Source organism: Pan paniscus, chromosome 21 (assembly GCF_029289425.2).
Source record: "Pan paniscus chromosome 21, NHGRI_mPanPan1-v2.0_pri, whole genome shotgun sequence".
NCBI classification, from domain to species: domain Eukaryota; kingdom Metazoa; phylum Chordata; class Mammalia; order Primates; family Hominidae; genus Pan; species Pan paniscus.
Genome location: NC_073270.2, coordinates 46,434,301 through 46,457,193, shown reverse-complemented (window position 1 = coordinate 46,457,193; position 22,893 = coordinate 46,434,301). Strand labels below are relative to the sequence as shown.

Sequence of the window (22,893 nt, the reverse complement as noted above, 5' to 3'; positions counted from 1 at the left end):
TCCGTGGCCACCTCCTCAGCTGGTCCTGCACAGGCTCCAACCCTGTTGGGGCTGCATATCCCCTGTTTGTGCTGCCCGCCCGCTGGCTAATTCTGATTATTTCTCCTTCTCCTTGCTCTCTTGGGCGCCTTTATTCCTGATCGTGCATTTTCTCTGGACTCAGGATTAAAAAAACCCACGCTGCTAATATCCTTGTCAGCCTTTTCCTGAATCATTGCTGTGCAGCTCCAGGGAGCCACGGGCCAGTGCCTTCTGATCGGCAGACTCCGTCCATGGGCCTTCCTGTCCTTGGGGTCCTGGAGCTCTCTGTCTGAGGCTCCTTGGCCACTGAAGCAACACCCAGAGGCCTGCATCCTCTGAGAAATGCCAGCCAGGGTTGCAGATGGAGCCAAGAATTGAAAATCTGGCCGAGTCTTTCCATCTCACAGGTGATTTCTCTCAAGCACCAGATAATTTTTAAATTTTGAAGTGCTTTTCTCCACGTGATCTCATTTGCTGTTATTGTCCCTGTTTTACAGATGAGCAAGCTGAACCTCAGAGGGCTTAGTGATGTGCTTGAGGCACAGCTACCAAGGATCAATGACTGAGGTATGGGGGAAATAATCATTTCTATCTGACAGATGAGGAAACTGAGGCTCACGTTGCTCAAAGGGCTTGTCCCAAATCATACAGCAGTAAGAGGTGGTGATAGAAGTGGGTTTCAGACACTGTAGCCTCCAGGCCAGAGGTACAGAGTCAAGCTCGGTTGCCCACACCAGCCCTGGTCACAGGGGCAGTGCCCAACTCTGGACAGGGGTCTGTTCTGCATTGTGCATAAAAAATCAGGTCAGTCCAGCAGGGAAACACCCACCAGGCAGTACTCAAGAGCCCCAAGTCCAGGAGTCAGAGGTGGCCAGGGGCTGTCCTGGTTACTCCCATCTCCTCCTATGAACACAGGGCTTGGTGGGGGGTTTGTGTTTGTATTTCGGGGGAAGAGGCTGGTTAACTCCTCAGCCCATCATGCTGCTTGGCCTGTCTCAAACTGCTCTGGGGACGACAGAATAAATATGACTGGGTGGTAACAGGGGTTTCCACACATTATGGTTCAGGTGCAGCCCATGAGAGACTCAGGAGGAAGGTTCCATGTAGCAAATGCCCCTTCATCCAGGCAGCCCTTCCTGACTGTTCAAGACAGAGCAGACCCTTCCTTCCCGGTCCCCCGGAACCTACTTCTGTGAATCATGACATTCCCACTGATGGGACCAACTGTTCCCCCATCATCCTTCACCTCAGCTGAGTCATAGGCACAAAGACCTCCACGGGTCCATAGATGCTAGTCCTGGGACCAGCCATGGTCACTCATACACATGCCCACCCACCCTCATCCTCACAGAGAGATACAACTGCAGAGAGACACTGTCCCACACATCACTCTCAGATGCTGTGTGGGCACATACGTGCACATGCACACACACATGCACACACCCCTGCAGACAAACACAGACCCACTTAGAGACAAAGTCTGTCCATGTCTATGCATAGACAGGCATCTGTTCCCTACAGCCGGTATTCTGTGTGTCCTCCTTAGAACAGAGGCCACGGCTGATGGCATGGCCTGTGGGGATTTGGGATTTGGCTTGCTCAGGTCTGAAGCTTCTTGGGTGTCAAGCTCTAATGCTGGGAACTTCTTTCTGGACTGGTAGCCTATTCCAGCTGGGGCCTCTCTTTGCCCTCTCTTCCCAGACAGCCCAGCCGCAACTATCTCTAGGTAGAATCTGCCCGCATGCACTCCCAATCAGATAAGCATCCTTCTTTTAGGCCCCTGGGGCCCTGTCACCACCAGCCTTGCCACCTTGGCACTTTCTCAATAACTCACAGAGGTCAGCTGTTGCTCACTTGGGGATTTTTTTCCCCTTCTCCTCTGATGCTCTGCTTTCCCTGAGAACAAATACCTGTCCCTGGGGCTCAATGGGTCAACTGGCTAAAAGAGGAAGGATAGGTCAGGGTCCCTGCTGACATCTGGCTTGTGCCCTGCCACAAAGGTGCTGTGAGTCCTAAGAGCGGGGCACAGTGATGAAGCACGGATCCTAGAGTCTGACCGGCTTGAGCTTAAACCCCAGCTCTGTCCCCTCTCAGCTGTGTCACTTTGGACTGCCACTTGACCTATGCAAGCCTCGATTTCTGCTTCTGTAAAGTGGGCATGGCCATTTGAATCTTACAGGATTGCTGAGAGGCTTAGATGAGGTTAAACACATGTAAAAAATACTTATATGATGAGTACTCAAAAAATGTAAGTGAATGACGATTATGGCAACTGAAGTGTAATTGAATTGTTGTTATAGGAATTGCCCTACCCCTATCTTCATGGCCTCTTAGGCCCTGTGAGACTCAGACAAGTTCTGAGCAGTGATTCAAAGAAGGTACAGCCTCCAGCCTTCAGCAGAGGAGGCAAATGAAAGGCTGGCAAGGGCCTGGGCCTCTCTTGCAAAGCAAGAAAGAGCTGGGATGGGAAACAGCTCCCTTTACTGACATGGGCTGTCTCTAGGAAACCTGTCACCAGTCAGTTACTGCCTGTAAAGCCCAGGGGATCACTCTTTTTCTATGAAACCAGGAGGGAGAAAACTCATGGATAAGGAGCCCTATCTAGATAAGAGCTTCATCTGCACTGATCATTTTCACATATATTATCCCATTTAATCTCAAAACAATTCAGCAAGGAGGAATTATTACAATGAAGGAAGCTGAGGCTCAGAACAATAACATGGCCTGTAAGTGACATGGCTGGGGCTTGAACCCTCAGTATCTGACTTCACATGATGGGTTGTTCCCCAGCGTCCTGGCCACCTTTAGAAAGTGAACAGCAGAAAAAGTGAACAGAATGGAAATGATGAAACCAGCTTCCTTGTCCTCAGAGGCAAGATGCTGAACAAATCCATCCTGTAAGCAATACTTAGAGCGAATCTTACTCCACAGAACAATTTAGACAAAGACCTAGTTTATGCAGCTGAATATGAAATATGGCTTGTGTCTTAAGACATTTGTATAAAAAGACTATTTCTTTACTGTCACAGCCTCAAAACCACCTCTTCTGAGAGTACTGCTTTCTTACCCGAGGATGGCCCATCAGGGTGTTCTGGAAGGCAGAAGACGGGAGTTTTTCTGTGAACTCACTGTGGTGGGGGTGGTCCTTGGGTAAGTTTCATTCTGTCTGCACCCCAGTTTCCTCTTCTATAAAAGGACATGGTTTTCTGGGGTGATTTATCTGGGTAACTTCTAATTTCCCCTAAACCATGGCTATATTCTCCAACGCAGAACTCATATGAGATCAACAAAGTATGTTTTTCCAACTTATGAATTTCTTTACTAGAAAATCCTAATAAAGGCAGACCACGTAAATAGCATTTGGTTAATGCATTTAGAAAATCCAAGAATAAATTCACATCGGGTATAGAGGCCTAGGTATAAATGGCTGCCCCCTGTCTGACTCTATGACCATCAGAAAAGAAGAACTTTTGGTTTCTGAAGCCTGTGTCCTTGTCACTGATTTAAGTCCTGGCTCTCCTCCATTTAGAGAAGGCAGCAAGGTTCCTGGCCTGAGGTGAACTATCCACCTTTATCCCTGTCTGTGGTGACTGAAAACTTTTGCAGGATTCTTCCTTCCTCCAGAAACAGAAGCACTGGGGGTGGGGAGGACATGGGCAGCAGGTTTGGCCCCCTGGCTGTCCCATGAGGGCTGCTGCTAAGGAAGACACAGGCCTGGAAGTGGATTCTTATGGCACCTTCTTTGGTGGGGGGGCCACGGGAAGGAAGGGCGTCAGCATCTGGCTACTGCTGCCAGCAAATCTGTGTGTTGACAGAGTTGCTCCCACATGTGTCCTTTTAAACGCTGATCCCTGCTAGGGATTTGAGTTGACCGACTCCGTTTGCCAAATGCAAATGCATTAACCTTACAATTGGCTAATCTAATAAAAAGGATCAATGGTCTGATTCGGTGCTTATGGAGTCATTTACTGCAAGTGAGAGCAATTGAGCCAGGATGAGCAGCGTTGGGGAGCCCAGAGAATGGCTTCAGGCGGCCATCCCTGCTGACTTCCCCAGGCGAGACCCACTCTGCCTGGAGGGGCTGGGCCGGGTGGTCAAGGGAATGAGGAGGGTGTTATTCATTCATTACTGCCACTTTAATCACTTAGAAGTTCAATTAAGTATAAATCATTAGTGGTATTTCAAGTTACTTTATCCAGGCCTGTGCGTAACACACTTGACTGGCGGTGGGGAGTTTTCTGTGACTAGATTTAGCGTGCGACTGAACAAGGCAGTCATATGGGTTTTTCTGCTATGAAATTGATAAATGAAGCGGGCATTCGAGGTACAGCAGTAATTTCTGTGGTGCAGTCAAGTGCTCGCTCCCTTGTCTCCTCTAGCAATGAGGGCATGGGCCCCTTTAATATGGCAGCTTTCCCCTGGGGGTCCAAAGGCCAGGCTGGGCTGCAGGCCTAGGGTTTATTTCCTTGCAGAAGTTCCCAGAGTGAGCCCTGGTTCATTAGCAGGAATATACCTGGGAAGGAAAAAAATAAATAAATAAAAGGAGAAGGGGAAAAAGAAGGTTCCCTCACCCTCGTTCACCAGCGCTGATGCTGTCCTGATTTTTTTCAGAGTCGCAAGCAGGTAGTGCTGGAAGGATGGAATCGGGCTATCTCGGCAGCTCGTTCCGACTTCCCAAGGATGCAGTTGTCCCCAGTGGCCAGCATCCCTGTCTGGAAAGCATATTTTCTCCTAATCGGTTTTACAGCTCTTTTAAGGTAATATGTCAGATCATTTTCCCCATATACATAGTTAATGAAAGTAACCCTACAAATTCATTTTAAATAGATGGAAGTTGTTATAACCCTGATCCAGAATTTATTACGTTCATTACAATCTTGCTGAAGTAGGTAATGTAATGGACTATTACTTTTATTATCTTTTTAATCCCTCAGAATTATTAGGAACTGACTAATATTTGGCATCACCCTGTTAATGTTTAAACAGAAATTGATACTTTAATTCGTCTAGTAAATGATGGGGGCACTTTGAGTGGAAACAAAAGCCTGATGGGATTTATCTCGATCAGTCCCAAAGACTTTTAAGTGGGACTCAGGGGTCTGAATGCAATTATTTCCAGGCAGGGTATCTTCATCAAGTACTCAGAAAGGACAGAGGAACAGAGATGGCGATAGTGACAGAGAGACCCAGACGAACTCTCTTGTCAGACAGCAACAACAACAAGGCAGAAAAGAGAAAGAGAGAGAAATTCCACTCATACATTCACGTGTGAATTCTGATTCACAAAAAATTAGAGTTCAAGCTCTGATTTGGGCTGATAACTCCAGCAATGAGCTCTATGTATCTTTTCCTCCTTGCCCTTCATCTTCCCTTCCCCTCCTCCCCAGATTAAAAAGATTTTTTTCTTTATAACCATCCCTCTCTTAGTAATCAGCTTTATGGCTAAGAATTCTCAAGTGCTCTAGAATTCGTGCGTTGCCGAGACAAATGATTGGGCCACATTCTCCTAGTGAGGAGTGGAGACCCTGTTTGCTCCTTAAAAAATAATGATGGCTGCTCAATTTGCAAATTACCAAATCTCACTGTGCAATGGGAGGGGGCGGGAGGGGGCATACTGTTATGTCTATTCCAGAAGAGGCTGTGTTTACCCTCTAGAACTCCGTTTCCTGCCGGCGGGTGACAGGTAGGATTTAGGAGAAATTGATCTCTTGCACTTTCTAGCTTTTATAGGGCAAAATGCAAAGCTGGTTACTAAAAGAAAATTATTTTTTAAGTAATAAAAATCTATTAGTTCTAACAGGATGAGAGGAATAAAGTACTTCCCTTTCTGGTTTGATAATAAAAGACATTCGGGAAAGGAAAAGCTGTCATCTTGAAAGGCAAGAGTGTGTTTTCTAACAAAGAAAGCTTCCAGTTAGCAAAGTCATTAATTAGCACAGAGAAGCTCATTAGAATTTAAAGCTGTTTTACTGCGTAGTGTGGCTTGGCTCTCTCTAAATGCTCGGGGTTTCCAAAGCAAGAAAAGTATTGATTAAATTGACTCAGCATGAAATGTACCCCATTTGTGCCGACCCATAAAGAGGTGGGCTTCTCGGCTTTCTTAGCAGAAGAACCTGCCAGGTGTCCTGTGAGCTGGGCCCAGGTGGGTGGGCTGGGGACAGCATCCTGCCTGCCTGTACGCTTACTTACTTTGAGGGACCGACTGACTGCCCATCATTCGGCAAAAACCCGTTTTGATCAATGGAGGGGAAACCTGCCCTTAGTTAAGTTTATTCCCGATGCCTTACAAATCTGATTTTGTAAATGCTGATTGCATTCGTCAACGCTGAGTTGACAAGGGCTACACGTCATTTGGGGCTTGATAAAGAGACTAAGAGGCAGCTTCTCAGCATGTTTATTTTTAATAGACATAAAAAATGAAAACAAAAACAGGCTTTCTCACTCCTTGGAACTCTCGTTGACAGAAAAGTACTGAGTACACAGAAGTGGCGACGGGAAAATGGAGATCCTGGAAAAGGAGGTTTTCTACCAAAATATCCTTGTGAACATGAGGACAGCTTCCAAACTGAGAAAGAGTGGGCTCGAGAAAGCTCTAATGCTTCTTTCCCTGACACGAAGTGCTTCGTGCAGTGTTTGGCATCAACATGTCGGAGCCGTGGCAACGTTCTCCGTGCATCCCCGCTTGGGCGTCATTTTGTGAGTACGACAAACCCCATCAATTCTTACCTCATCTATTAGAAATGCAGCATTGTGAATGGAAGCAATGTTTTCTGGGGCGCATCATTGGAAATGAAAACTACTTCATTTTTCTGTATCTTTACTGAATAGACCTAACCCTTCCCTTCAGCTTCACTGGATGTGGATGGCCCTAAAATACTCTCACGGAGACCATCAAGAGAGAAAGAATGTTGCTTTAAAAGCCAATTAGAAAATATTCACAACATATGTAGCAAAGGGCTAATGTTCTTCCTATAAAAATAACTCTTTCAAATGGATAAGAAAGATATTAAGATCTCAAAAGATAAATGAGAAAAGGGTGTGAAAAACAATTTGCAAAAGAAATTCAAGTAGCTAATATTTAGTGAACACTTACTATATGCCAGGTATAATTTACATGGGATTTCTCATTCATTCTTTACAAAGACCCTATGAGTTAGGTGTTATTATTCTCATCCCTATTAAAAGATGAGAAAACAAAATAAAGCTTTGAGAAGTTAAATAATCATCCCAAGATCACGCATATTGTAAGTGAGGGGCCAGGATTCAAAATCACTCAGCTTAATCTAGCAGGCAGCGGCTCCTAACTGCTTTGCTGTAACCTCACAAATCCACAGATACAATTGTAAAATAAGGTTTTTTTTTTTTTTTAAAGTTCATGCTTACTAGTAAACTAAAATATGTTAATTGAAAACAATCAGAAAAATTTCATTATCAGAATAACAATAAAAAATGTTAATATTCAGCTGGGTGTGGTGGCTCATGCCTGTAACCTCAGCACTTTAGGAGGCTGAGGCAGGCAGATCACTTAAGGCCAGGAGTTCAAGACCAGCCTGGCCAACATGGTGAAACCCCATCTCTACTAAAAATACAAAAGTTAGCCAGGTGTGGTGGCATGAGCATGTAATCCCAGCTACTAGGGTGGCTGAGGCATGAGAATCACTTCAACCTGGGAAGCAGAGGTTGCAGTGAGCTGAGATCGTACCACTGCATTGCAGCTTGGGTGATGAAATGAGACTCTGTCTCAAAAAAAAAAAAAAAAGGTTGAAACAGATATTCTTAAATATGAATTACAATTTGACAATATCTATCAAGAGTCTTAAAAATGTACAAGTCATTTGATGCAGTAATGCTATTGTAAATAATTTATCCCAAAGGAATAGAAATGTAAGCAAAGATTTAGGCACACAAGTTTGTGCCTGCGGACATTAAATGCTCCCACATGAAGGGAGTGGTTAAGGACCTTATGGTCCACCCATTCAACAATATTGGTAACAATAAAAATGATGTTAAAGAGTTTCTAATAACGTGGGAAATGCTTATGCCAGGAGTTAAAAGCAAGATATAAAATTCCATGAATAACATAAACTGTGTAAAATATGGTTAGAAATAAGAATGGGAGAAAAGGAGCAAAAAAATGTAAACCAGGAGGTGTTCTCTGTGCAATGGGATTATGTGTGACCACGTCTTTTTGTTATAAATATTTTCCGAATTTTCCACGGTAAACATGTTTTATTTATCATTGGTGTGGGGCAGCGGAGAAGAAATCCTTTATGACTTTTAGAAGTCGACGTCTTAACTTGAATCTCAGACCTAATGGGAAGGAACCATGGGACCTCAAAGTACCAAATTAACCTAAGACACTGGACGTATTTGTTCTCTGAATCAGCCCAGGATGCCCAAAGATAGCCCTATGTGTTCTTCAACTCTCTGAGCCTTCCCCTCATCTGTAATGTGCCTACTCCTGGGGTTATTGTGAGATTACAATGTGAGTAAAGGCCTTAGAACAGTCCCAAAGTGTAGGCATTCAAAAGATATAAATGGTAATAATAAAGTAATACACTAATTGCGGTCACTGCAGCTGTTGTTTTGTTAGTAGGAAGGAAGAGTTGAGCATCTTGCAGGCACCAGGAAGTGTATACAGACTGGCTTGTCCTGAGAGTGCTAAAAGCATCTTTTACTGACACAGTTCCAGTCCTAGATCTGAGCTCTTGGTGCCACCCAGTCTTTTGTCCGCTGCTGCTTAGGCAAAGGGGTGTTCTTCGGATTCGGATGTGCGCAGACTTATAGGTAGACCCTTCTTCAGCCTGCCACATCCTGGGCACTTTCTTGGGGCCAGGAACTGTGCTGAACCTTCTCATATATGGATTTTCCCACCCATAACTTTGAGAAGCAGGTTTCATTAGCATTTCTGCTTTATGGCTCAGAGACTACTAGACATCAGTATCATGGGTCACAAAGCCAGAAAGTGGCAAAGCTGGAATCAGAACCTACGTTGATCTGAATTCAGAGATGTCAGAGATGAAGATCAATAATGGCTGAGAACACAGGTTCTAGAATCAGAAAGACCTGGAGTTTGGACTATCTGTGTGGCTTTGAGCAAGTAATAAAAGTGCCTCAGTTTGCTCATCTATAAGATGGGACTTAGAGAGCTTGTATGTTGCACCATTATTTTATGAAACACTAAAAAACAGTCAAATCATTGCCAGTGAAACCATGACATAATACTTTCTTATCACTTAGAATTTTATTTTTATACTTATGAAAAGAACTTTCAGGTTTATTTAAACATAGGTGTTTGTCACAAGACCTTTGTATACATACATGAAAAGGAAAATATAAGTGAAATAATTTGTTTAAGGTATTCCTAAAACTTCCTCATATTCAGAGACGAACTCAGCATTGTCAATGTCCGTGTTTTTCAACAGACTATCATCTGCTGTCACATTGCAGGCATTTGTGATAGCATTTCTTTAAAAATCACTCCTCTATTGTCCTCAGGATTTTAAGCTGCAAATACTTGTTCCGCAAGTTTTGATGTGTGTTCCCAGATATGACAGTGACATCAAGACTGCTGGCAGGCTGATAGTGATTTTAAAAAGCATCTCAATTTCAGAGGTGTTAAAATGGGAAAAAGAAAATGTATGTCTTAGAATTGATGAAATACAGTAGCTACCATATAGCGTTGTTAGGAGAATTAAATGAGGTCATGCTGGTAAAGAACTTAGACATTAGACTGGACACAGAGTAAATGTTCAATATCATCATCATCATCATCATCTTTATTATATTGCTATTATATTCTGTTCTCTGAGATGTATTGGATATATATGCAGCTCTGTAGGCTCTGTCTCAGAATTCTGAGCCAACATGCAGTACCAAGACATTGGATCCTGAACCACTGGGGTCCTTGCAATGGCTGGTGATGGATGAGACACTGGACCCTGGGGTAGAGCCTGCCCCCTCTCCTTCTCTGTCTCCCTCTCTCTGCATGCTTTGCGAACCTTCTCTCTCTCTCCCTGCATTTCCCTCCTTTACTTATTTCTCTGCTCCTTCTCCTTATCTCTGCTTCCCTTTCCACCCCCTCCCCAGCTCTTCTGCAAATAAATGGCCCTGTCACTCTGGCTTTCTTGTAGGTTTAGAGTGAATGGAAGTGTCTTTTTGAAAAGCTTGTTTCGTCTGACATTCCTTACCAGCTCAGGAGCAGGGTCCTTTGCACTCCCCTCTCTTCTGCTCAAAGATCTACTTATTTAGTTAACAATTTACAGGGCTGCCACTAGGCCTTGAGAGCTCCACCCCACAGCAGAGGCAGCTGGGCTGTGCCCTCTGGAGAACGCCTATTGGCAGGCTTGGAGGAGTGCTTCCGTCCTGCCTCTAGTGGTTGTAGGCGAACTGGCTTAGGACCTGCCTAAAAAGAACCATTTATTCCCATTTATGGTTCTTTAAAAAAGAAGTTCACAGCTTTTATGATGAGCCTTATATATGCATTTAATGACATTAAAGTATTTGATTATGTGCATTAAGAAGAGGTCTGAGAGCTCTCTGGTGTCCTTAGTTTTAAGTGTATTTTAACTGCCTACAATGAAAGGAACAAGACAAAAAACGAGCTGTGGCAGCATCCTCATAAATTCTGAGCCATAATTGACATACTTTTGCTGGCACCAGGAATGGTCCAGGCAGGTAGACACAGAGAAGAGGAACAACAGAATTTCCACTTTCTCACTGGCCTGAGTACCAGAGGGAAAGCAAGATCAGCCATCCCTGCAATACTTTCTCTTCAACCAGCATCTCAGCCAGGGATGAGCAGAGACTGGGACTGACATGAACTGAAGATCCCACTTTGTACGCAGCCTGTGCCAGGTCCATTACAATTACTTCTGTGTTTCATCTCCAGATGCAGGTGTCTTTAGCCCCATTTTCCATATGAAGAAGCTGAGCCTCTGCAAAGTAAAATGACTTGCTCCAAGTTGGCAAATGTCAGACCTATTATCTAAAAACAAGTCTTTCTGATCCTGGGGCTTCAGCCCTTTGCACAGGCGCTGGATCTGGAGCTCCAAGTGACACACATTTGGGGAATAGTTAATAGACAAGGAGAAGGGAATAGGTACTGAGGCCAGGGAAGCATAGGCCTTTACAGAAAAGCTTCTTCCTCCCGTTCTCCAGGCCCCAGCCCCCTGGAGGCGTGCATTGCAGTGGAAATGGAATCAGGACAGAAACAGCCACTTGAAATGAACTGCGCCCAGACAGGCCGCCATGGTGGCGTGATTGATACTGGAGCATGTAGGTGTAATGAAACTGATGCTGGCTTCTCTGCACCTGTGATTTATTGAGGACAAATTTAAGATGAGAAAGGGCCCCATACCAGGAGCTGCATCTTCCCCTCCAAGGGAGGGTGGTCATCCATCACCAGCCATTGCAAGGGCCCCTTGCAAGCGGCTCATCAGATGAGCCAATAGTCTCTTTGTTGGGGTTCCTAACAAGTGTTGGATCAGCAAAAGTCTATTTATGCTGGTGGACCTTTCAGGACCAATTTGTAGTGGGTCACTGATTCTGCTGGGGTATTATCTTCTTTACTACTCGGGCCAGTTGGGGAATGCAGCAAAGATTAATGGTTTTGGCTGCTGACTTGCCGCCGCAATCTACTGCTTCTGGACCAAAGATTAAGTTTTTTTGTGTTTTACCAGAAAGGGCCCACCTTGTGTATGAGATGCACTTTGATTTACTGACTTGCTTATGGAGAGAGGAGTCGTGGAAATGTACCTGGCTGTGGTAAGATTTTGGAAGATGGCTGTGAGGTCTGGCATCCATGTTGTTCCTTATCCCAAGGACCCAGACAGGGAATGGGTGGCTCCTGAGGCCAGTGTGGGTCCTGTGGCCCTGGGGTCTGTGGACTGAGGAAGCTGACTTTGAGCTGACACAATATCTTTGCCTTGCCTGGCACCCAGCAGCTGCCTCTGAATTCAGAGAGGCAGACAGCACCCTAAACTTTATCATGTAAAAATTATGTTATGGAAAAAAATAGTTACAGCTTTTCCTTTTTATTATGAAAATAGCATATGCTCTTATAACACATTTTGGAAAAAAAATTCAAGAAGCAAATAAAACTACACATAAGCCAACTGCACAGTGATAGGACTGTTAATATTTTGGCTTACATTTTAATCTAGAATTTTCACAGTGCACAAATATATGCATGTTACTTTACACTATTAAATGTATACTGGATTTTTGTGGGACTTTTTTTGCTATATGATTGTATCATCCACTTTTTACAATGAACATTGTACCATAAGCTTATTTTAATAAGCCATCCTTTTGTTTTTTCTTCTAAAGTTGGGTTTGCTGCAATGTCTCCAATGCCAAAGGTCTGTTCCTTTATTCAGCAAACATTTGCTGTGTGCTTCTCTGGATCAGACGCTGTGCTGGGATCACAGAGCTGAGTCAGACACAGCACTCCTGAAGAGCAGCTGCTGGAATCAGCTCACGGGGCTATGCATGTGCCCTGAGGGGTGCTTCTGATATGCATTTCTTAGAAGGGCCCAGGACACTGCACACAGTTTGGAGGCAGGGGCCTGATACCACTGACCCCTTCCAGGTCCCTGTAGAATCACAGTTCCAGAGGAGGAATTACGCATTTTGTTCTGCAGGAGAGGGAGCTGCCATTGGCTTTGGATACACCAGCTTAGCTTTTTAGAGTGAATCGAGATCTGAGGGCTAAATCTTTCTGCAGGGGCAACAGCAGCCCCATCTTGGAAAACTGAAGAAAGAGCCCAGTAGCCCCCAAGGGACTAGTCACCCAGGGCAGTTGCAGAAACTTCCAGGGAGATAGTAAGAAATGCCAAAAAGAGTGTGGCCTTGCGACTCCAACAGATCTGAGTTTGAATCTCCTAGCTGATGACCTTGAGCAAGTTGTCTTTCTGAGAGCTTCATTTTCCTTATCTGAAAAATGGGGCTTTTCCCCCACCAGCTACTGGCTTCTTGTGTGTGTTCACCATGTGGAAAGTCCCACGTGAAGAGCTGGTGTTCAGCCCGGACCAGGCCCATTTTCCGGATGCTGTGCTGACTCAAATAGATGGATGGGCTCTAATTGTTCCAACAACACGTCTGAGTTTCGCAGGGCCTTTCCTTGGGAGCCTTTGTCTTAGGGCCATAAATCACTAGGCAACTGTCCCCACGGTTGGCTACGACTTCCTTTCCCTGACTGAGGCTGGCTGAGGGAGGGAGGGCTGAGCTGAGCACAAGCCTGCTTTTCACCATTGGTTTTTAAATCTCTAATTGGGAGTATTACTTACTCAGCGATTCTGATGGTTCCCTTTGTAGTAGCCTCTTCTCTGCCCCAGGGCTGCCTTCTTCCCTTCCTCTCCACCCTAGTCCCAAATTAAAATTCTTTCAGGAAGTAGAACATTTTCTCTAGTGCTCGGACATGCACACGCACTTCCCCCATACCTGTCTTGATAACTGGTGGAGCATTTGTCATCTGGCCTGAGGCCTCTGTGTCTATATGACATGTTCTGTGATGGGAGAGACATTTCTCTTGGTTCAAGAGCAGCAGTTAACAGCCCCAGATGTCCCCCAGCCGGTGAGTCTCGCTTCCCACTCTGCTGTACCTATTGTATACTGAACACTCCTGAAAATCCCTGGCTCCTTTCTGCCCCAGGACATTTTCTCTTGCCTTTCTTTTTGCCTGAACGTCCTTCCCTGGGCTCTTTACATGGCTGTCTCCTTTTCATCATTCAAGTCTCAGCTTAAATGTTATAGAGAAACCTTCCCCGACCGTCTCTCACTCCAGAACAAGTCTTGTTTGCCCATGTTAAACTTCCTGATGGCAAGCAATCCACTTCCTACCTCAGACTTTTCAGGGTTTGTGAAGCTGTATCTGCGTAATGGCAGATTTAACAAGCGTTTGACTCTCCTGCCTTCACTGTAAGTGCCAGAAGGACGGGATGATCACCTTTGTATTCTCAGTTTCTGGTACATCTCAGTTTCTGGTAGGCTCTCAACAAACAGGTGTGTTGACTGCACAATGAACCGATGGATGGATGATGGATGAATGAATTGGAGAGTGAGTGAGTGAATAAACAGATGAATTCCAGAATGGTGTGCAAAGGCTTATTTTCCCTCAGGTGACCTGAGAATGCATGAGGGGCTGAGTGCCTTCCCAGTCCCATCTCTGTGGGGCCAAACCTCACTCACTACCAATGTTTCTGAAACCTGTACCTACAACTCTTCATACTTAGTGATCTGCCTTCATCCTCTGCCCTCCTTTTTAGTTTAAACTTTTTATTATGACATTTTCCAAACATACAGAAGAAGAGAAAATCACTATAAACCTGCATGCACCCTTGACCCCCACCCCCTTGCTGGAGTATTTAAAATAAATCACAGACATCATCTCATTTCATGTATAAACATTTTAGGAGGTATTGTTAGTAGATAAGGACTTACAATTTCTTTTAACATAACCACAATATCATTATCACATCCAACCCAATGAAAAAACCAATTCATTTAATATTTGGTAGAGATTCAAATATTCCCAATTGTCTCAAAACCTCCTTTTTACATTTAGTTTGAGTCAGGCTGTAAACATTGCATTAGACTGATATGTCTCTTGATCTTCTTTATAACAGTACTTGCTTTTTCTCACATTTAAAAATGTGATTTATTTCTCTTTTCTAAATGCCATTTGTTTCTTGATGAATTTTGGTTATTCTCCTGTAGATTGTTTCACATTCCAGATTCAGCTGAGCGCCTCCTTGTGGTGTTGTTTAACGTGTTCCTCCATCCCCTGTGTTTACTGGAAATCAGTAGTTTGATCCAGAGGCCTGATCAGAGTTGTATTCGATTTTTGGCTAGAAGCCTTTGTAGATGGTGTTGTGATGGTTCTTGTTGTATCACATGCTAATGTCTAGTTGTCTCTCCTTTAACAATGTTAAAATTGATCTGTGGCTCACCCTGCCCTAATTAACTCCCAACTCCCTTCTCTATTTCCATTGCTATATGAACTTGTTTTGCAAAACAAGTCAGTGGAGAGCATTGATCATATTGAGCAGAAGTGGGAGCAGCAAGGTCTGATGGCAAATGCACTAGCAGAGAGCATAGGGACCAGGTAAGAGGGTTAATTTCTTTGCATTTCAGTTTTCTTGAGTGTAAGATGGGGCTAATAATAGTAGCTTTGAGAACTAATATATGGGAGAAATGTTTGATACATAATTATCAACCCTCAACACTAAGTGCTTAATGTGTATCTACTCACTTAATCCTCCCAACAATCCAATGAGGTAAATGCTACTATTAGTCCCATTGTACATGTGAAGAAGAGCAGACAGAAGGGTTAGGCAACTTGCACAAGGCCATATAGGTAGTAAATGACAGAGCTGGGATTTGAACCCAGGGATTCAGGCTCCAGAGCCTGTGCTCTTAAACACAGTGCTGTGTAACATCTACCAAGTCAATGAGGAGCTCCCGGTTTTTCTCCATGCAAGATGCTTGTCAAGTCCTTCCCAGGAATGAGTACCTGTTAATTCTCACCTTAAGATATGTGCAGGGGTAGAGTAAGGCAGTCCCCAGTGACTGGAGGGATTACTGTGCTTTATTCTGAGTTTTCTTACAAAGTCATATTGTCCCCCACCCCCAGCTGCTGTTGGATGGGCCAGAGCCAGCTTCATAAGCTCACATGCTGGAGAAGGGTTTGGGGAACATAAGGTCTCACCCTCATTTGGGAAGGATTCATGTCTCCAGAAAAATTCTCTGAAGCCCAATGAGGTTAAGTGACTTGCCCAAGATCACACAGTAAGTTTGCCACTGAGCTAGGGTTAGAACCCCAGACTCTCTCAAGCCTTGGGTGATTGGGTCTGGATACCTGGGTCCTTCCATTCTTGGTTAGAGGGAGTTGTACGTCTACTCCCCATTCCCAGATCCTCTGAGTCATTTTGGCCAGAACTCCTCTGGTGGTACAAAGGGACAAACCTGCCTGCTGATGTTCTGCAGCCATTCAGGGCTTGCCTGGCATATCACAAGACGTTCCCTTCTTGGTCACTATTGTAGATGTCTGGGCCTACTGATCTCATGCTTCCAAAGGCATTCTGGAAACAGCCCTTTCCTCTCCCCTGGCTTCAATCTTGAAGCAAAATCAAATAAAGGTGCAGAGCAAGAATTCGAACTCAGTTCTTCTGACTCCAAGTTTAGAAGTCCAGAAGTAAAGTAAGTCCATGAACACTGATGCCAGTGCATCTGCCATAACTACAGCTGTACCTTCCAGATGGGAAAGTGAGGCTAAGAGAGGGGTAGGTAATTTAATGCACTCACATAGCCTTACCTACAGCGTGGGCTGCTGCAAAGGAGTCAGGTGGTTCCTTTTGTGACCCAGGAGGTTCAGAGAGTGGTCTCTTGTTGGGTTGCATGTACATCCTGGCCTGGAGAGTACCTGGTGAGCTCAGGGTGCCAGAACTGGGGCTGGAGGGGTTTCTGAGCCTAGGAAAACAGCCTATGGTCTGTGGGCCCAGCTTGTCTGATTACAAAGTCCAAGACAATAATTGAAGGTGGCTTTGGGTTCCCTGAGTAGGATCTGGCGCCGACGCCTGGTGGCTCTGTTGGCGCCTTGAGCCCTGGGCATTCGCTAATGGATTGTGGCTGATCCCAAGACTGATTGGCAGCCGGCCCCAAGGTCCTCAAGGGAAACCTGGAAACTATGGTCTCCAGCTTGGAGACACTCTCCCTTCTGGGAGCCACAAGGGGTGGGGTGGGGGAGCTTGCAGAAGGCCTAAGGCAGAAGTTCTTCTGAGCCCCTGGGATGATCCCTCTCTTCCCAAACACTGGGGTAGAATACGAGGTGAGGTTCCCACACAGTGAAATACGGAAAGCTGTCAAAATGCCGACTGCTCATTTCATTTCCTTGCTGCTTCCCTGCCCCACTCTCCTGGGCTGGCCAGCACTATAGCCCCCAACCCCTGTCCAAGCAATAGTGGAGACAGTAAGAGTGCTCAAAGGTTTTCTAAAATAGCACATAGGGATGGGAGTGGTCTCAAGGGGGAAAACCTTTCTCAGACAAGCCAGGCTACCATCATTCCCAGAACAGAGGAGAGAGGAATTAACCCTTCTGGAGAGCTCAGAAGACTGAGGGCTTTCCTGCTGTCCGGGAAGGGCTTTCCAGATCAGGGCACAGCACAAACAAAAGCAGAGAAGCACAAGCTTGCAAGAAACAGCACAGGAGAACTGGAAGGTAGAGTGTTAGTGAAGGGAGGATAGAGGGGCAGGCCTGGAAAACACTGCAAAAATCTCAGACTTTACCTGGTGGCAGTAGGGATCCATTGAAGGTTTTAAAGGGAGGGCAGAGGAGAGGAACCTGGAATCTTTTCATAGTCATGGCTCTCTTATGCCTGATTAGTCAGGGCAAAAGGCAAATACAAAACGGATGCATCTGACCTTTTTCTAGGACACCCAATATTTATGCGCTTTGTGCATCACCCAAATTTTATTCATTTACCAAAAGAGTGTGAAAAAGGCACTTTAGGAAACTGCTATAAATCCAGTGCAAGTCACCATGGTAACCTGATTAGCAGCTAAATTAAGTTCATGATTAAGAAGAAATAAATAAAAATAACTCTCCTCCTTGGCTGGGGCTACCCACTGTGCCACTGGCAGCCAAGCAGATGCTGAGGCTTTGGGAAGCAAGGGTATAAGCCTGGGCCTGGCCCCCAAGAGAAGTTGAGGTGAGGGTGGGAGGTGTTATCTGCTGCAGAGAAGCGAGAAGCTCAATTGTTAACATTGCCTGGGGGTTAGTGAGTCCCCTGGCAACCAAGCCAGGGAGTGCAGGCTGCACATCTGAAGGCTAAAGCAATGGCTTTCATGACAACAACCCATGCTCTCTAAGGGTGTCTTCTTGATGCGCCTGGGACACGTTCCTTTGTCCAAGCACCAGGTGCATATATTGCTGTCTCTCCAGTGCTATGCCCTCCCGTGCTGGGTGCTGACATGGCTCAGACCTGGTTTTGGTCCTAGAGAGGCTGAGTTTGGTGGTGGACACAGATATAACAGATGCTCTGGGCAAAGTGTCTATATAAGGTGCTATGGAAACACGGGCCAGCCAGCAGGAAGGCTTCCTGGAGGAGGTAATGCCCAAGAGAAAAGCACATGTGTGGCTGCTGGAGAGTGCCTATTTCAGGTGAGCATTCTGGGCCATCTGCTTGGGGCTGACTGGCAGACCAGCCTGGAATGAGCTGGCATCAGCCCTGATGAGACCAGAAAAGCCTTCTTGGGGGTTGTGCTGAAACACATCCCAGGGCCCATAAGCAGGAGAGATGAGTGCAAAGAGAGAAATGATCCTCCCACTTACCCTTTCCAAGCCTCCTCCTGGCCACAGCAGTCCAGAGCAATAGTTAGAGTCAAACAGCCTTTGAATCTTTCCTCTGTCACTTGTAACTTGTGGCCTCTGGCAAGGGACTTAATTTATTTAAGCCTCAGCCTACAAAATGGGGTAATAATGAAGATAGTACCTGTCTGTTAAGGTTATTGTGAAGGACTAAGTGAGATGATGCAATCTAAATATAATCCAGTCCCTCACATGTAGAAAACACACAATAAGATGTTTGCTTGGCTAATTTCATTACCTGGGGAAGTCTGCCATGACTGGGTGGCATGATCCTGGTTGCAACTTTCCTAGAGCAGTGCTGCAGTCTAAGACTCTTCCTTCCACATCCTCCTTCCTTCCCCCTCTCCTTTCACAGGGGCGAGACCAACATCACGGTCTGAAGGCTCTCCCTGCCTCCTCTTGCCCTTTCTTCCTTTATACTTCACAGGCGTGTCCCCCAATCAATCTCTTACACATAGAATCCTGTTTTGGCTTCTGCTTCTCAGAAGACCCCAAATGACATAGAAGGTCTTGGAGAAGAGTCCAACAGGTGGGTGGTAGAAGAGGTAGAATGGAGCCCCAGAAGCAGGTCACAGAGGTGTCTATAGGTGGGGGGGTGCAGGCCTTCAAGGACTCTGGTGAAGAAGTGCCCAGTCTCTTTTTGTGTCCTGCCCTCAAATGTGGGTGTGTGTTCCTGAGTGCGCACAGTCCCCGAGCATGCTCTCTTGTTGCATTGGCCATAATGTAGTGAAAAAGATCTGTTTCCATCAGAAGAGGATGAGCACTCAGCCCTGAGGAAGTCCTTGGGCATAGTAGATGCTCAGTCAAAAACAAACAAACAAACAAACAAACAAACAACCCCAAACCCTGAAAAACTGAGCACTACTGGGACCTGTACCAACCTTAAGTTTTGCTTTGGACCAATTTTGTTTTCATTTCCTCGTGCTTTGAATTGCATAATGTTAGATCATTTAACCTTTTTAACCCTTTGTTTTTGTGACAGAGACATATATTCACAGACACGTGTACATCTTTATGCCCACACAGAAGGGTAACAGCAGCCTTGCTTCAGAGGCCACACCTTCCAGGAAACCCTTCAGCCTGCCGTGTCTTAGCTGATCCCTCTGCCATCCCCTTGCAGAGGGAGCTTGGAGTCTCTCAGCTCAGCTGGACTAGATGAATCTTCTTAGGGTCGTCTTCTCCCACCTCTGGCTCCCAGTTCCTTCCCCCAGTCTCTCCCTCCCTGCTCTGTGAGATCAGGGAAGCTGCAAACCCAACCCTTACATCAAAAGGGAACTTGAAAAATACTTGGAGCAAAAACTGCTAACTGTGCATCCTTGCTGTATGCTGGCGCTGATATTAAATCAGGAAATGGCACTGAACAGCCGCTCTGAACACAGAAACAGGGGTTGTCAACACAGCAACCAAAAGCAATCTCTAACGGGCAGAGGTGAAAGGGACCTGGCACAGGGCCGGGAGGGGGGCTGCAACCCAGGAAAGAATTCCTGAGCTGAGTGTGTCTGTGCCACCTCTCCAGTGTCCAGAATGAAGCCTGGATCTCCGTCCCTGGCATGGAATGCACCTTGTCTCCATGAGGGATGAAAGATAATTAAGCATGTTGCTTAAATACCTTTGAAATTCTCCTTTTTATTTCCATACATGTTTACCGAGCACCTACTATGTGCCTATGTGCCTGACAGTCCAATAAAAAAGATGCCTTCCCATGTGGAGATGACCTTCTAGCCCTCAGGGCAGAACTCTGACCCTTTGACATGGCATTCAAGGTCCTTCGAGTGTTGGCTCCTGCAGAAGCTTTCATCTCTGTTTCCAGCCTCCCTGAAATAGCTCCCCAAGGGCACGAGGCAGTACCTTTGCTCCATGCCTTTGCTTGGACTAGTCCTACCACCAGCTCTTCCTGCATTTCTGTGTTTGGCAAATTTCTGCTCAGCCTCCAAAGCCTTAACCAAGTGTCACCTTTTCTCTGCAGCATTTTCTGCCACCCTCCCCATTTCTTCTAATAGAACCAGGGATCATTTACTTGGAATCCAGCAGTACTGTGGACATACTGCCATCACAACACCTTTCATGTCACAATGGCAAGGTTTGCACTGTCTTGGAGGAGAGGAAAGAAGCCATATTCATCCCTGAACCCTCATCTCCCAGCACTGGTTGTAAAACTGAAACAAAAATGAAAAACCTTGATGAAATTCATTGTTGGTGTGGCTATGGGAAAACAGATTTTCCATTTCTGATAGTAAATGAAATAGGCACCATCTTGTTAGAGGCTAATTTGACATTATTAACACTGAAAATGCATACATCTTTCAACCCAGCAATTTTATTTCTTGCTTTCTAGAGGAATGTTTGCCCATGTGCAGAAAGGTGCATGTAAAAAGCTGAGTTGCAGCATTGTTTGCAATAGTAAAAGATTTGAAATTGCTTAAATGTCCATCAATATGGCCTGGATAAAAAACTATAGGGCATCCATTGGATAGAATGCTATGCATTAGTTAAAAAGAAGTAGATTTCCATGTATTGACCAAGCATTTGCTGAGTAAAAATCAAAAGCAAGCTGTAGCTCTAGACATAGATGTTAAAATTACATTGCTGCATTTTTTCACAATGAGAATGTGATCTTCTGTAATTTGTTTTAAAGAGAGATTGAATGACCACAGCAGCTCCTGGCTGAATGGAGACTGGGCTTTGACACAGCCAATCAGCATTATTTCCTCCACCACTCCCAGGCAGCAGGTCCCAGGGCAGTGGGAGGGTGCCATCTACTTCCCCTGTACCTGAGAAGTTTGCTCTCCATGTGGTGATGAGCATGTAGTGAGAAGCTGGAATTCTGGGCCCTTGAAGAGCATCCAGACAAAGGAGGAAGAAAGCGAAAGCAGGGAGGCCCATGGGGTGGGATAACTCAAATCATGCAGATTTCTTGAGTTAGTCCTTGGCCTCAGGAGGAAGAAGGAAGGATTGGTTCAGGAATGACTGCTAACTGAGGGAGAGGAGGGGGCTGGAGGGTGTGCAGAAAAGGCCTGACAATTCACAGACCTCACACTGTAAAGAAGATCAGCCTTTGCCTAGTTATTAATTTCATTTATTCATTCATTTATTCCACACGTGTAATTGAGTTCCTCCTGGTATGGGCATTGCACTGGCTACTGAGGACACAGAGACAACTCCACCTCCTGGAGACTTCCTCTGGAGCTCATGATCAAATTCCATCTAGTTTCTCAGAGTGTGTTTCTTGAACTCCAGGCATCGGAATTACCCAGAGAACTTATTAAAATGCAAATTCTTGGGCTCTACTCAGACCTATAAAATCAGACTGTGGCTCACGAATTTGTGTTTGTAACCCATTTTCTCAAGTGTAAAACATTTGGACTAGCTGACTATATCATTTCCTTGAATGTCCCTGTGTTATTTCCTAAGGCTTCTCCCAAACCTGAGGTCTACCCTGATCCAGGTTGAAGAAAGATGGGATGGAGGTACAAGCTTTGCCCTATGACTCCAGTGTGTAGGATTTCCCTAGAATGACCAGGACCTTGTCCTTGCTAATAGGCTTTTCACCCCACTCCCATGCCTAGGTACACCCAAGTCCCTCCAAGGCCTGGGAAGATCCATAAAACATGTCTTCTAAGTTCCTCAGAAACAAGAGATTGACTCATTGTAAGCAGGGGAATGGCATATTCAAAGGTCCTGTGGCAGAACACAGCTTGGGCTGTGGAAGAACTTAAATAAATCAGTGTGCCTGGAGCATTGTGATGGGGGATGCAGCAAGATGAGGTGGGAGAGGGTAACAAGGGTAGACCATCCATGGCCTAAAGGCTATGCCAAGGAATTTGGTTCTTTTTCCAAGTGTTAAAGTGATTTGTATTTAAGCCAGGGGGTGGGAGAGGGGGAATTATCAGATTCATATAAAAACTATTTCTACTGCCCTGTGGAGAAGCAGAAAGTCTACAGCCAAAGCCTCTGCGATCCTCTAAGGAAAAGATAAGGGTGGCTTGGATGAAGGTTAAGGTACCAGATGAAGAACCAGAGAGATCTGGTGGATCTCTCTGGTGGAAGGATAGAGAGGCGATAGTTAGACTATGGGAGGTGAGGGCCTCAGCCCTGGGGAGCAATAATGAGGTTTCAGAATTCCTGACACTGGCTCTGGGGTCATGGGTGGGGGAGGTGTAGTGGGAAGGGAACTGTCCTGGTTATCATTCACTGCACAGTGGCTTTGAGTAGCAGTGAGCTTCTCATCAGCACTGAATCATCTCTCCCCTCTCTTTTTCTCTGTCTCTTTCCTTTAATATTTAGGGATGTATGAATACGGACTGAAGGTCAAACTCAGACCAGAGGCAGGACCAAGGATCAGAGGCCAGGCTGACGCCAAGGGTAAAGGACAGGATGAGAGGACTCTGCAAAATTGTTCTCCTTTGGCTGGTACCCCTGCCTTGGTTTCTCTCCAGCCCCACACAGTCAAGGAAGAGAAAACGGAAAGAGAAGTTTGACTGCCACTGACATGAAGGCACATTAAA

General features: G+C 45.4%; 1 long non-coding RNA gene across 1 annotated transcript; it reads left to right on the top strand.

Moving 5' to 3' along the window:
- The first annotated feature begins 225 nt into the window (after positions 1-225).
- On the top strand, positions 226-20,640 carry LOC134729687 (uncharacterized). The gene is made up of 5 exons (XR_010110988.1): positions 226-428; positions 519-588; positions 3,051-3,171; positions 6,486-6,717; positions 19,371-20,640. It is a non-coding gene; the product is annotated as an uncharacterized LOC134729687 (long non-coding RNA).
- The last annotated feature ends 2,253 nt before the right edge of the window (positions 20,641-22,893 follow it).